A 13765-nucleotide genomic window follows, 5' to 3' on the forward strand; every position below is an offset into this window, starting at 1 on the left:
GTTGACATTAATTGCCCCATGATCTAGCTTTGTTGCACTACAAGTTGCACAGCATTTTCAAAACATGTTCTCACTATTTCCCAAAGTAGATTTGATTGATGAATGTCTTTAAAGCAGTAATTGTGAAGCTGTTCATTTCATATTGGTATTCTTTTATCATACAGTATAAATATATATGTGATCCAGTTATGTAATTCCAATCTAATTCACTTTACATTTATTCCCATTACGACCAAGTTAAATGCTGAAACATGGCTGGCTGCCTCACAGCGTCAGAGACCTGGGTTCGATCCTTATCTTGCCTTGTGTTGGTGTGGAGTTTACACATTCTCCCAGTGACTGTGTGTGTGTCCTCTGGGTGCTCTGGTTTCCTCCCACGTTCCAAAGACGTACGTGTTTGTAGGTTAATTGACCGTTGTTGATTATCCTGATGAAGACACTGGAGCATCTGGTCCTCGCCCATCTCTGCCCCCTGGTGAGTCCATCAGGTGAGACCTACCAGACTCGCATCGGGGTGGAGGATGCCATCATTTACCTGCGGAACAGAGCTCTTTCACACCTGGAGAGGCCGGATAGCACTGTGAGAATCATGTTCTTTGATTTCTCCAGTGCATTCAACACCATCCAGCCGGGGCTTCTGGGGGGCAAGCTGGAGCGCACAGGAGTGGATCACCACCTCACATCCTGGATTCTGGACTACCTCACCAACCGACCACAGTATGTGGGGACAAAGGACCTGGTCTCGGACAGGGTGGTCTGCAGCACTGGGGTTCCAGTGTTCTTGTTCTTGTTCACCCTGTACACTGCGGACTTCAGGCACAGCTCCGCAGACTCCTATCTACAGAAGTTCTCTGACGACTCTGCCATCGTCGGCCTCATCACGGGCGATGAGGACAGGGCGTACAGAGAACTGAGCAAGGAGTTTGTGGACTGGTACCAGTGGAACTGCCTCCGGATCAACGCGGGGAAAACCAGGGAGATGGTGGTAGATTTCCGCAGATGCAGCCAGGTCCCCCCGACACCGGTGAACATCCAGGGAATGGACATCGAGAGGGTGGATTCCTATATGTACCTGGCTGTCTACCTCAACAATAAACTGGACTGGACTGAAAACACCGATGCGCTATAGAGAAAGAGCCAGAGCAGACTTTATCTGCTAAGGAGACTCAGGTCCTTTAGAGTGCAGGGGGCACTCCTAAGGACCTTCTACAACACGGTGGTTGCATCGGCCATTTTCTATGGAGTGGTCTGCTGGAGCAGCAGCATCTCAGCGGCGGAAGGGAAGAGACTCGACAAGCTGGTCAGGAACGCCGGCTCTGTCCTGAGTTGCCCCCTCGACTCAGTGCAGGTGGTGGCAGAGAGGAGGATGATGGCAAAGCTAACATCGCTGCTGGACAATGACTCCCACCCCATGCAGGACACTGTCACTGCACTTAGCTCCTTCAGTGACATATTCCTTCACCCCAAGTGCGTGAAGGAGAGATATAGGAGGTCCTTCCTTCCCGCTGCTGTGAGACTGCACAACCAGCACTGCTCCCAGCAGACCAGTCAACAATAACAGCTAAGAACACAGAAAATTGATGACAATTTATGTACCTTTATTTATAATGAATGATCTCTTGCTCACTTGCTATCCACTTTGCTGCTGTAACACTGTAAATTTCCCCGGTGTGGGACGAATAAAGGAACATATTATTATTATTATTATATTATCCTTAATGTGTAGGGAATGGATGCGAAAATGGGCTGATATTTAACGAGTGTGAGAGGGTGATCAATGATTCGCCTGTGCTCAGTGGGCTGAAGAGCCTATTTCCATGCTGTATCTTTCAATTCAATTCATAAAAATCTTGAGCCACGTATAACATTTAGCTAATTTATGCTTTTCTTTGAACATTGTGACCTCGTTAGCAATCTTGGGTACAACAGTGATATTGTTGTCTGCTTTTGTCCTTGAACTGCCCTCTCGTCGTGGCTATCTCTTAAGCTAGTTTAAAAACTATTATTAACTAAGATTCAAATGATGCAGTTGAAGACGTTGCTACCACTTTGATTTACAGTAGAATTATTGGACATTTAGAAAGTCATCCTCAGTGAATAGCTTTAAAGCGTACTGCTTTACAACCAAAATTTATTCCATTAATTTTAATACTGGATGAGAATGCTGCTGAGCAATTAATCCAAGGACATCTATCATTTTTTTCAGTGGGTTTTTGATCTGAAGAGCTGCAGAGGAATGGTTGTAAGGGAAGCAGCAGACGGCAGGGTTTGGTGTGCCTACGTAGAAGAGGGGAGTTACATTCTGGAGGATCTGAAGCAGATCAGCTTATGATGTTAGAGTGGGGAACAATCATGGTCACAAAGATAGACACAAAAGATTGAAGTAACTCAGCGGGTCAGACAGCATCAGCATCAGCATCTCTGGAGAAAAGGAATAGGTGACGTTGTGGGTCGGAACAAATCAGGGGTTGCAAGAGATAATCTCAGGAAGGGTGCAGTCCATTGTTGTCTGGGGAAGATGTGCTAATGAGAGGGAAAACAAGGCTGCAAACAGTGGAACTGGTAGGACAGCTGGGGTGGAGGAGGGAGAGAGGGGAAGGGGAGGGGAGGGAATGCAGGAGTTACATGAAATTAGATAAATCAATGATCAGACGGCTCGGTTGTGAGCTGCCCGAGTAAAATATGAGGTGCTGTTCCTCCAATTTGCATGTGGCCTCACTCTGAGAGTGGAGGAGGCCCAGGACAGAAAGGTCAGTGTGGAAATGGGAGGGGGAGTTAAAATGTTTGGCAACTGGGAGATCACATAGGCCGAGGTGGTTTGAGTGTAAGTGATTTGTCTCAACCTGCCAGCAGAGTAGTAAATGCACTTAACTCCTTCATCTGACAAAACAAGAGCCTTCACAAATCAGTCATCCATCCACTAATCCTGTCAAAACAGTAAGAATTAGGTTTATTGCTAACTGAAGTGCCTTTTTAAAATTGGGAACATATTCTGCGTGTTTTTCTGTGTGTGCTTTTATTGTGTTCTTGATCGGACAATGTTTTTGTTTATTGGAGTATTGTGTGTGGTTTTGGTCTCCTAATTCGAGGAAGGACATCCTTGCTATTGAGGCAGTGCAGCGTAGGTTCACAAGGTTAATCCCCGGGATGGCGGGACTGTCATATGAGGAAAGAATGGAAAGACTGGGCTTGTGTTCACTGGAGTTTAGAAGGATGAGAGTAGATCTTATAGAGACGTATAAAATTATAAAAGGACTGGACAAGCCAGATGCAGGAAAAATGTTCCCAATGTTGGGAGAGTCCAGAACCAGGGGCCACAGTCTAAGAATAAATGGGTGGCCATTTAAAACTGAGGTGAGAAGAAACTTTTTCACTCAGAGAGTTGTGAATTTGTGGAATTCTCTGCCACTGAAGGCAGTGGAGGCCAATTCACTGGATGTATTTAAAAGAGAGTTAGATAGAGCTCTAGCGGCTAGTGGAATCAAGGGATATGGGAGAAGGCAGGCACAGGTTACTGATTGTGGATGATCAGCCATGATCACAATGAATGGCGGTGCTGGCTCGAAAGGCCAAATGGCCTCTTCCTGCACCTATTTTCTATGTTTCTATTGCCACGTGTACTGAGGTACAGTGAAAGGCTTTTGTTGCGCGCTAACCAGTCAGCAGAACGACAGGTGAGTCGCATGTCTGCTTTGCAGCAATGTAACATTCGTCATTGAATGGACAATTATCTGTCAAACCAAAGACTCATTATGCAAGTTGTTGAAATGTGGTGCTTTGCAAGTAAACTATTACATCTGTGAGTGAATACATGCCCTCATAAATTTGTGAAGAGATTGGACTCTTCAGTCCTCGACACATCTTATATTTGTGGTTATAATGCCCAGTGTTTCAGGTTGCTGATCCTTCATCAGCTCTGGGGATTTTCAGTGCTCTTTTCCTCTGGAACAGTAGGAAAAAAAACCTAATTTGACTGAACCCTATTCACCCTCAGTCTGGCAGAGAGAGAAAAAACTGACCTGATATAGTTCAATCGCCAGTTGCTGTAAATAACGTGGGTGTCATAAACCAGTCAGGTGCTATAGTTCATGAGAATCCAGATATCACTTGGTGCTCAATTAGTTTGAAGGCTAAATATTGGAGGAAGACTTGGCATTGCCTGAGACTAGAAGCTGTGAATTATGTAATATATCTTTAAGCATGGCCATCTTTTTCTCTGGATATCCCACAGAGGCTGTGAATCTGGAATGTTCTAACTAGGAGCATTCTAGAGGCTTGGGACTTTGACATTGGGGCTTTTTAAAGAACACGCAGATAAACCTCGGGAAAAACCCCCAGGAAATTTGGCATTATGGGGAAACGGCACAGAAGAGAGACGAGGAGTGGAAAAGACCAACGTTGATTATATTGAATGGCAGGGCAAGTTTGAAGTGCAAAGTGGCCTCCTCCTGCTCCTATTTTTTTCACGTTAAGTTATTTTTGTTCTTATTGTGATCCTGATTAGATAGGAGAATTGTGTGGTGTCTGCTTTGCAGTAATCTAGCATTGCCACAGACACATCAACAATTTAAAGATACCATGAGAGAATGACCTGCATGTTCTGCATTGCAAATAAACCATTTTCCCTTTGGTTATATATAAATTGTGCTTCAAAACATTACAGATAACATGGCAAATAATTTGGAATTTTAAAACAAGAGTAATGTGTGGGATTAGATGCTGCTGGAATCTATTCTATGTTATCTTCTCTTTGTGTTTATTATTTACTAGAACCTGTTGATTTGATTGTTACTGCATCCTCTTAATTGATGATTAATACTTCACACCATGATTAAAATGATCACCTTTAATATGAATTCCTTGACTCCTTTAGTGAGCTATTATAATTCTGCTGCGTTTGCCATTCATCTCCTTTCATCTAAAGGTGCTATGATTTAAATTTTGTTTCCCTGCTGCTTTCTAGAAGAGTGAATGAATGTTTTTTAAATTGTTATTTCCATCTAATTATATTCTTAAATGCTGCCAATTATATTTCAGTTCCAGGGGGTCAGTTAAAAGACGACAACATTGAAATCATTAAAATCATTGCCTTTTGTTAGGTTTAATGAAATCGATGGTTTTTTTTAAAGCAAAAATAAAAATATGTTTTCCTGTGTGATCTCTCATTTTTGGTTTCATTTGCAATGCAGCAAATAGGCTGAGTGGGGCTACAGCTTGGGAAGGGGACATTTGATAGCATATATATTCCACCAGACATTGTACCTAATAAATACTTATCTGGCAACATTTTAAAAAAACAGCAGCTTCATGAAATTCACGCAAGACTAAAGTAATTTGTTAAAGGCAGCTTGTTGATACTAAGGGTTGGTACTATGATGAGTCTTTATTTTTTTTATACATATGCTGGTTTTCCATCTTCACAAGCACAAGAGTCGGGGGTTTGGAAAGCAAATATTCCAAAAATTAAGGGGTTCCCTGAAGACATAGCAGAAGAGCAGAGGGCGTGCTGCGTAGGTTTACTAGGTTAATTCCCAGAATGGCGGGACTGTCATATGTTGAAAGACTGGAGCGACTAGGTTTGTATTCACTGGAATTTAGAAGGATGAGAGGGGATCTTATCGAAACGTATAAGATTATTAAGGGGTTGGACCTGTTAGAGGCAGGAAACATGTTCCCAATGTTGGGGGAGTCCAGAACAAGGGGCCACAGTTTAAGAATAAGGGGTAGGCCATTTAGAACAGAGATGAGGAAAAACTTTTTTAGTCAGAGAGTTGTGAATCTGTGGAATTCTCTGCCTCAGAGGGCAGTGGAGGCCAATTCTCTGAATACATTCAAGGGAGAGCTAGATAGAGCTCTTAAGGATAGCGGAGTCAGGGGGTATGGGGAGAAAGCAGGAACGGGGTACTGATTGAGAATGATCAGCCATGATCACATTGAATGGCGGTGCTGGCTCGAAGGGCCGAATGGCCTACTCCTGCACCTATTGTCTATTGTCTATTGTCTATTGACTTAACAGTTATCTAGTTATACAACTCTTGATCCTGAACTAAGCTGATTGGTGTCCAAATCAACAAATATAGAAAAAAAGTTAAACTCCCTGACCTTGATTCATTTAGTTCTTCATTTTCCCCATTGTACTTTTCCAAGAAAAATCTGATTACTCCATGGGTAGCCTCCAAATGCTGAATGTTTAATTCCATTCTAGCATTTGTACACATTGTGCAACAGGAGAAAATAAAAAAAGACTGACATGGGCTGATTTTGGATCATTGGGTTTTGTTTTCCTAAATTCAATGATCAGATCTTTGTAACACTGGCAAAGCCAGTATTCCTTGCCTGTCCCAAATTAATCTTGAGACGGTGTTGGTGACCCATTGCATTGCGTGTTGTGCATTGATCCCAAACATTACATAAGGTGAATCAGAATTTGCCCTAGGTCCTGACGACACCATGGTTATATTTCCAAATCATGATGGTTTGGTACTTGGGAAAAAAATAGCATGTGGTGATGTTCTCATCACCACATTTGAGCTGAAATAGATTTAAAAGGAGATCCATTTTCCTTGTCTTTGGTTGGTTTTGATGAGTTGGGCTAAAGGGCCTGTTTCTGCGTTGCATTTCTCTATGTCTCTTGCATTTTAACAGGTTGCAATTTTCAAGGTGATTCCAAATTATTTATTGTATTTGCACACTAACGTGTTTCATTTAGAAGAGCAGCCTGATCTGGCATTTTTATAACATTTACTTAATTCAAGCAGTACTGCTCTGCTATTCTACTTGGCCCTCCAAATGAGCATGGTGTAGAAAATTATTGAGAAAGGATAAGGTGGTGAATTATAAGGCACAGTGTTGCCAACCTTTGACTTTTTCTTCAATTCGTGCAACTTGCATGGCTGGTTCAATTATGTTTGTGAATTTGACAATGGTAATATCTTTGATTATCGCTTGTACTCTATCTGAAATGCTTACCTAAGATGTATCTAAGTGCTTCTGTATAGTGATACTTGTACTGAACTATACACAAAAATGAATTTCACTGTACATGTGACAAATAAAGCGCCATAAAGTACCATTGTTTCAGGGGGTGGTGTTTGGAGTCACTCTGGTGAGTGAGGTACTTGTCATTTTTCAATCCAAGCCTGTGTGATAGCCAGGTCTTGCTGCATGTGTATTTAGGCCTCTTCATTTTCTGAGAAGTTGCAGTTGCAACTGAACATTGGTACAGCATCAGGCAGCATCTCTGGAAGACATGGATAGGTGACGTCGAAACAGCTGAAACATCACCTTTATCCTTTTGGGATGTTGCCTGACCCGTTGTGTTACTCCAGCACTTTGTGTATTTTTTAAAGGGAGGATATTAGCATATGTTGTTCTTTGTGCCTACACCCTTCCTTTAACCTGAGTATGAGACTTCATTTTTCCTAATCCCCTAAATTCCTTATTCGTTTCCCATTCACCTCTAGGACATATGTTTAATAATAATTTTTACAAAAACATCTTCATTTAACCTTAGTTTTTCTGTGCGTTCAATCACATGCATTTTTAGACTGTGAACCCTCTTCATAAGCCTTTCTCCAGTTTGCATAAGCTCAGACATAAGTGCATGGAGAAACTGAGATTGGGACCATCTGATTAGATACTGAGAGAAACTTGAGAACATGTCCTGGCTGTCACCAAGATTGCCTAGTTTTACCCCCACAATTGCATGACTTCCCTTCTACTTGATCTCAAATGTTGCTGTAATCCTCCTCCAAGCATCTGCAGGTTCAAGTTCTATTCTAATGAACCTTCTTTTGTTTTAACCACCATACACGTGAGATTATTCAAACTTTGATTCCCGAGTCTTACCTTATACTATCCTGTTCCCTTCCATCTCTCAGTCTATGATCTTCTTGGTTCTTCGTTCTTGGTCCTCCAAAATATTCCAAATGGAATTTAAACTGGAGGTGGCGGAGTATGGACTTAAGCAAGAAGGGCTTCTTGGAGAAGAAGAGCTGCCTTAAATTTTGTTGCGTCTGGTTGAGTAACTATAGTAGGATGAAGACTATTCCATGCTTTAATTGTGCGAGGGAAAAATGAATTGTTGTACACATCTGTCTTGATAGCTGGTATCTCAAATTGAATCGAATGCCCTCGTCTACTCCTGATAGGTTTGGGTTTGGTGTAGATGTGGTAATCTATGCTGAGCTGACCATTTAACATTTTGTAAAAACAGGTCAAACGGTGGGCTTTACGTCTGTCTTGGAGAGTGTTCCACCCCAATGAATTTAGAAGTTCGGTAACACTCGCTTCTCTCTCATAGGTATTTGTAACAAAACGAGCTGCCTGTCTTTGGACACGTTCGATGGAAGAAATGTTTTTATTTGTGTATGGATCCCATGCTGCAACTGTGTGGTCCAAATGTGGTCTAACAAGGGTGAAGTATAACTTCTCTTTGATAGAAGTTGAACAATGATAAAGGTTGCGTCTCAGGAAATTTAGGACACCTGTTGCTTTCACCGTTGTATGATAAGTCTGATCATTCCAACGTACATCGTTCTGTAATTTGATGCCAAGATACTGGGTCTGTTTGGATTCTTCAATGGTGGCACCAAGGATATTATATGATGTTTCGCCTGGTTTCCTCCTCCTGGTGACACGCATGGTTTCACATTTGGCAGGATTGAAGTGCATCCCCCATTGTTGTGACCATTCAACCATAGTATCGAGATCTTTTTGGAGAGCATCTTTATAATCAGCTGACTTAATTGGACGGTACAGCAAACAATCATCAGCGAATAGTCTGGTCGTGCTTGTGACTTTTTCATGGATGTCATTAATGTAAAGCAAAAACAGATGAGAGCCCAGTACTGCGCCCTGAGGTGGCCTCCTTACCTTTCAAGGTATCCCATTTCTTTCAAGTTGAAGGCAATTATTCTAAGAATGACATTCATGCTTTCAGCTGCCAATTGCATAAGTTCGAGGAATACCAGCCCTAAAATTGTCTCTCTTTACCCATTACATTGTTCTTTGAAACTCATCTTTTCAACAGGCCTATGGTCATTTGCCTTGACTCCTAGTGCATAAGCGTAAGGATCGGGTTAGCTGAAGTCAAATTTTCTTTGCATGTGCTCTGCGAACTGCCTTGTTGTTTGATTATATTAAGCATGCTATATAAACAAAAGTTGTTGCTGCTGCCTCACTCAGTCAAAAGTTGCTTTCAAGAAAAGGGCATTCACTTTCATCTTTTCCATGAAACACAGACAGGTAGCGTGCAGGTGTAGAAATGAATTAAGATTGCAAACATTTTGTGTGTCTTCTTAAGTATTTGCTTTGGCTGCTCGCTGACTTATTGAAAAGAGCTTGTGTTATGGAAGTAGAAATTGCATGTTTCAACCATACAGGTCATTGGGAGACTAGGGAGTAAAGCATGCAGTTTTGGTCTCCTTACTTCAGGAATGTCTGAAGAAGGGCCCCAAACCAAAACATCACATATCTATGTTCTCCAGAGATGTTGCCTGACCCACTGAGTTACTCCAGCACTTGGTGTCTTTTTTTTAATGAACAAGCATCTGCAGTTCCTTATTTCTACATCTGAGTGTTATACCATACTTTTATTTGAGACTGTACAGGGAAGGATTAAAAGATTGATACCTGAGGTGAAGTGGTTGTCTTATAAGAATAATTTGAATAGACTGGGTCTATGCTCAATGGAGTTTAGAAGTGATTCTGAGAGGACTTGACAAGCTTGTTTCCTCTTGTGGGTAAATCTAGAACTTGAGGGCAGAGTATGAGATAACCCATTCAAACTGAAAATGTGGAGGATTATCTGCTCTGAGGGTTGTGTCTGGAATGCTCTCCCTGCAGAGAACTTGGCAATGAATCATTGGACTTATTCAATTCTAAAACGGACAGTTACTTTGTTATATAACGGAATATAAGGTTATGGACAAATGGGTGGAAAGTGAAGCTGAGACCAAAATCACATCAGCCAGGATTGTATTGAATGGTAGTGTAGGGTTTATAGATAATATGGCCTGTTCCAGCTCCAATTCTTACATTTTTATGTTCACCTCACCAGTTTATTCAACTTTTTTTTTCTCTCTCTGTTTGCTCCACGACGGTAATGAGATCTGGATCCAACTATTTCTGGCAGAGCCAAAACTGGGCATTAGTGAATAGATTCTTTGTGATGATACTTTCCATCACTCTGCTAAATGAATTCGAGTAGATCAATAAAACAGTAATTGGATGGATTAGATTTGTCCTGCATTTTGTAGATTCAATTATAATGGAAAAATTAAAGAAAAAGCAAATGCTTAATTGAAATTCCAGAAAATCCATCAGTTTCTTGTCACATTCTGGAACATCGAACAGTACAGTAGAATGTCCATGTGGAACATAATGCCAAAAATAATCTCTGCCTGCTTGTGATCCATGTCCTTCTATTCCCTGCATATCTATGTGCCTGCATCAAAAAAGTTCTTAAATGCCACTATCACATTTGCCTCCACCACCACCTCTGGCAATGCATTTCAAGGCACCCACCACTCTCTGAGGATCTCCTGTCCGAACATATTAAAATAAATTGGACATTATTCCATACTCGAGTCTTTTTAGGTAAACAATTTTAACAGAATAATCTATTTGAAAGAAAGAACACAAGCCGATGTGGTTACTAGCAGGATTAGACACAGTGAAATTCAATCAACTAAGGTAGTGCAAATACACAAAATTATTTGAAAGGACAGGACTCTTTTCGAGCACAACTGCAATTTTAATAGTTTATCTAAATGGTAGCTTTAGAGCTATCAACTCCATTGGAACTAGATTGGAACACTACATTTATACTTCTTGCGAATTTACTTTAAATTATAGTAAAATAAATTATTCGGAGAGGTAGCCAATCTGTTTTCTATGATCAATGAATGCTTTGAGTGATGGTGAAATGAGATTTCCAGGTTGATGTTCATTTTTTATTCCTTTTTCAGTGAAATGGTATGCCAACACTATGATTAAGTTACTGGTTGGGTATCTAGAGGTCTGGAGACATAAATTTAAATCTTGCCACAGCATCTGGAGAACTGAAGTCCAAATAATTAAACAAACCTGCGATTTTAAAAGCCTGTCTCGGTAATGGTAACCATGAAACTTCAGGTTTTCTCGAATGCGCTTATTTTTTTGCAGTGTAGCAATCGGTTAACTTCAAAACAGAATTTTTATGCATATCTATAATGAGGTGGAAGTATCTGGTTCTTCCTAATGCCTGTTACTACCATTTTGAGAATACAAGCACACAGTTTATATTATGTGCTGAGATATTTATTATATGCAGTTCTCAATAAAAATAAAAGACACAACCGGATTGAATAGCTGCACGACCAAAATAAATCATGCAGCCCTTGGCTAATAATCACCAAATGGCCAATTAGACTAGCAACATAATGAAAATGGAAATCACTGGAAGTCTTAATAATTGATACTTCCAGGTCACAAATCATAATGAAAGTAATGGATTACTATTTCTCAAATACTTTGTGTCTCATTTAGATATTGAAAAGTCTGGATATGTCCACCATCAAAGTTGGACACACACTGCTCTCACTACTTACTGTTTAACTGCCACATGAAGGATGAGGGGGGGATCTTATTGAAACATATAAGATAATTAGGGGATTGGACACATTAGAGGCAGGAAACATGTTCCCAATGTTGGGGGAGTCCAGAACAAGGGGCCACAGTTTAAGAATAAGGGGTAGGCCATTTAGAACGGAGATGAGGAAGAACTTTTTCAGTCAGAGAGTGGTGAAGGTGTGGAATTCTCTGCGTCAGAAGGCAGTGGAGGCCAGTTCGTTGGATGCTTTCAAGAGAGAGCTGGATAGAGCTCTTAAGGATAGCGGAGTGAGGGGGTATAGGGAGAAGGCAGGAACGGGGTACTGATTGAGAGTGATCAGCCATGAGCGCATTGAATGGCGGTGCTGGCTCGAAGGGCTGAATGGCCTACTCCTGCACCTATTGTCTATTGTCTATTGTCTATTGTCACACGGGACAATGCTTTCTGCGATTCTTGCATGCATTTTTAAAATCATGTCGCTCAAAGCAAGGCCATTCAACCTATCATGCTTATGCCAGCTGTTTGACAGTTGGCCGAATGTCACCCAGTAACTGTAGAAAGGATGCTTTATGTATGTAAAATGATGAGAGGCATAGACAGGCAGAACATTTTTCCCAAATGTGGAAATGTCAAAGACTAGAAGGCATAGCTTTAAGGTGAGAGGGGCAAAGTTTAAAGAAGATATGCAGAGCAAGTTATTTTAGAGATAAAACAGAGAGTGGTGGGTGCCTGCAACACAATGTCTGGAGTGGTGTTGGAGGCAGATATAATAATGGCATTTAAGTGGTTTTAAGATGGGTATCTGGATACGCAGGGAATGGAGGGATATGGAACATGTGCAGGCAGAGGAGATTAGTTTAACATGGCATTATGTTTGGCACAGATATTGTGGGCTCAAGGTCCTGTTCCGGTGCTGTACTCTTCTATATTCTATGTTGTGAGTAAAATATAAATCTACTTCCACCACCGTTTCAGACAAAGTCTTGCAGATTGTTGGTATTTAATCCAATCCTCTTCTTCCCCTTCTTCTCGGGTAGTCCCTCAGAATTGAATATTACTCACTTCCATTGCAGTTTTGTGAATTGTGAAGAGGCGCATGGAGACACTGAGGACAGCAGACTCTTCCACAGAAGGTGCAGGAGGTGGCGGCTGGAGTAGTGAGGATGTATGTGAGGAAGCACACTCCTCCTCTGCCTGCACAGGCTTCTCTGTGCTCCTGATTCATCATTTCAGTGCCCTCAATACCATCCCAAATATTCTTTCCTCACTTTGAATCGTCGTGGGTCGGAGATTCTCAGGAGTCGGTAAATGCCCCAAAGTTACATCATTCCATCTTGGTTCAGAGTTCGGAACAGAGTAGGAGGACTGCAGCGTGGGGCATGCAAACAATGTATCCAGTCCACACTAGCTGAAGAGCTGTGCCGCATATCAGTGTGAATCCTGTCATTCCAGAGATATATTGGGCTTGATCTTCATTGTGGACAACTCCAAAAAAAAATCAGGGACCTGCACAAGCCACTATTCATGTCTTCTATTTCATCAAAGCCTTTGACTTCTTTCATTTGAAAGGGCTGTGGATCACATTTGTCTCCATCGTGTCTTTGCTCCACATGATGTGCAAGCCGTGATTCTAACAAAATGGATTACAGCAGGACCAATCTCAGTGAGGATTGGAATCAGATAAGGCTGCATTGCCCCAATATTGACCTTCTCTGCCATGAAATGGTACCTCATCTCCAAATACACGGTGGGCATCAAGCTAAACTTCAAAACTAATTGGATTTATTCAGCCTACAGTAACTGCATTCTAGACTGCATATGGTAATCCAAATTTCAATTTAAGAGCTCTTAAGGATAGCGGAGTCAGGGGGTATGGGGAGAAGGCAGGAACGGGGTACTGATTGAGAATGATCAGCCATGATCACATTGAATGGCGGTGCTGGCTTGAAGGGCCGAATGGCCTCCTCCTGCACCTATTGTCTATTGTCTATTGGGAGAGAAATTCACTGGAAAGATAAGCAACCTAAAATCAGTGTCATTTCCCAAGCCAGCATCCTTTGCATTGAAGCCCTAATTATTCTCTGAAGGCACAAGAGACTTTAGGTGCTGAAATCGTGAGCAGCAAAATAAGATCTGCTAAAGAAAATTGACGGGTCAGGTAGTATCTCTGGA

The sequence above is a fragment of the Rhinoraja longicauda genome, chromosome 3, assembly GCF_053455715.1.
Source record: "Rhinoraja longicauda isolate Sanriku21f chromosome 3, sRhiLon1.1, whole genome shotgun sequence".
Classification (NCBI taxonomy): domain Eukaryota; kingdom Metazoa; phylum Chordata; class Chondrichthyes; order Rajiformes; family Arhynchobatidae; genus Rhinoraja; species Rhinoraja longicauda.